General features: G+C 39.4%; 1 pseudogene; it reads right to left on the reverse strand.

The window, feature by feature from the left end:
- Positions 1 to 576: 576 nt before the first annotated feature.
- LOC114036414 lies at positions 577 to 933 on the reverse strand (annotated as a pseudogene).
- Positions 934 to 2,393: the final 1,460 nt, after the last annotated feature.

Below are 2,393 nucleotides of genomic sequence, written 5' to 3' on the forward strand. Positions count from 1 at the left end.
ATGTCCTAAAAAGCAAAATTGGCCAAATGGAAAAGGAAGTCCAAAAGCTTACTGAAGAACATATTTCCTTAAAAATTAGAATGGAACAATTGGAAGTTGGTGACTTTATGATAAATCAAGACAAATCCAAACAAATGAAAAAATAGAAAACATATGTGAAATACCTCACTGGAAAAGCAGCTTACCTGGAAAATAAATCCAGGAGACAGAATTTACAAATTATTGGACTATCTGAAAGCCATGACCAAAGAAAGAACCTAGACATCATCTTTTAAGAAATTATCAAGAAAAACTGCCCCAAAATTTTATTTTATTTTTTAACCTGGAGAAATGAACTTTAATTTAGCATCGACATTAAGACACACAAATTAAGAAGGCACAAAATCACCTGGGAGAAGGAAGAGGAAATGGAAGAAGAAGGACACATTTGAGAAGCTGGGCTTTATCTTTTCCAGTCTTCATTCTGTCTTAGTTTTACTCCAGGGCCCAATAAATAGCAAGTACCATGAGCCCTCCCCACTTTCATTTCAGTAGTTGAACGTGACATGTGTAGGGAAGGGTGATATGGGGTGTCCCTTAGCAAAGATCTTCAACAGTGAACATACCTTGGGCATGATGTAGTATGGAGTCCTTGGCTGCATCATAGGGATGTTCCTTGGAAGGAATCTCCAAAACAACAGGTATTGAGCATGTGTGGGTATCCAATGCATGCCTTACCATTTGATAAGGATGGTTGATAAGCATGATACCAATGTCATCCCAATTTAGAAACTGCCAGAAGGTGTCATCAATTTCACCGATGGTTGTGTCCTTCTCCACCACCAGGAAGTTCAGGTGGTGGTGCTTGTTGAGCTCCCTGATACCACCCAGCAGGAAACCAGTAATGGTGTCCTTGTCTCTGATCACTGTGATCAGCTTCCCTCACCCAGCCATGATAGATGCTGCTAGGATGCCATCTCACACAGTTTCCCTGAGAGTGGTGGAAAGCCCTGATATTTTAGAACCAGAGGGCAAAATAGAAATTGAAAGAATCCACCAATCACCTCCTGAAAGAGATCTCCAAAGGAAAACTCCTAGGAATATTGTAGCAAAATTCCAGAGTTTATGGATCAAAGAGAAAATATTACAAGCAGTCAGAAAGAAACCATTCAAGTATTGTGGAAATACAATCAGGATAACACAAGATTTAGCAGCTACTACAAGAAGGGTCTTGAGGGCATGGATTATGATATTCCAGGGACAAAGGAGATAGGATTACAACCAAGAATCACCTGCCCAGCAAAACTGAGTATAATCCCTCAGGGTAAAAAATGGTCATTCAATGAAATAGGGGACTTCCAAGCCTTCCTGAGGAAAAGATCAGAGCTGAATATAAAATTTGACTTTCAAATACAAGACTCAAGTGAAACATGAAAGAGGCAAACAGGAAAGAGAAATCATAAGAGACTTATTAAGGTTGAACTGTTTACATTCCTGCAGGGAAAGATAATATTTGTAACTCATAAATCCTTTGTCAGTATTAGGGTAGTGGGAGGGAAAAAATTATACGTATGTATAGGTAGAGTGCACAGGGTGAGTTGAAGATGAAGGGGTGATATCCGGAGGATAAAATTAAGGGGTGAGAGAGGATTACACTGGGAAAAGGAGAAAGGGAGAGGTAGAATGGGGTAAATTTTCTCAAATAAAACAGACATGAAAAGGCTTTTTCAGTGGAGGGGAAATGGGGGAAGGTGAGAGAGAATTAGAGAATCTTATTCTCATTTGATTTGACTCAAGAAGGGAATAACATACCCACTCATTTGCATATGAAAATCTATCTTACCCTACAGAACAATGTGGGTGGGATGAGGACAAGAGAGCAGGGTGATGATAGAGGGGAGGGCAGATTGGGGAGGGGGCAATCAGAAGCAAACACTTCTGAGGAGGGACAGGGTCAAAAGAGAAAATAAAATAAATGGAGGTCAGTATAGTATGAAGGGAAATATACTTAGTTTTTCACAACATGACTACTATGGAATTGTTTTTCATGAGTACACATATATAACCTGTATTGAGTTGCTTGCCTTTTCAAAGAGGGTGGGTGGAGAGGGAGGAAGGGAGACAATTTGGAAACCAAACTTTTAAGAAACACGTGTTAAAAAAATTGTTCTTACATGCAACTGGGAAATAAGAAATACAGGAAATGGGGTATAGAAATCTATCCTGCCCTACAGGAAAATAGAAGGGGAAGGGGATTAGAGAAGGTGGGGGTGAGATAGAAGGAAGGTCAGATTAGGGAAAGAGGTATTCAGAATACAGGCCATCTTGGAGTGGGGGGACGGATGAGATGGGGAGAAAATTTGGAATTAAAAATCTTGTGGAAGTGAATATTGAAAAATAAAATGAAATTAAAA

The sequence above is a fragment of the Vombatus ursinus genome, unplaced genomic scaffold, assembly GCF_900497805.2.
Source record: "Vombatus ursinus unplaced genomic scaffold, bare-nosed wombat genome assembly UNPS02009835.1, whole genome shotgun sequence".
In the NCBI taxonomy this organism is placed as follows: Eukaryota; Metazoa; Chordata; class Mammalia; order Diprotodontia; family Vombatidae; genus Vombatus; species Vombatus ursinus.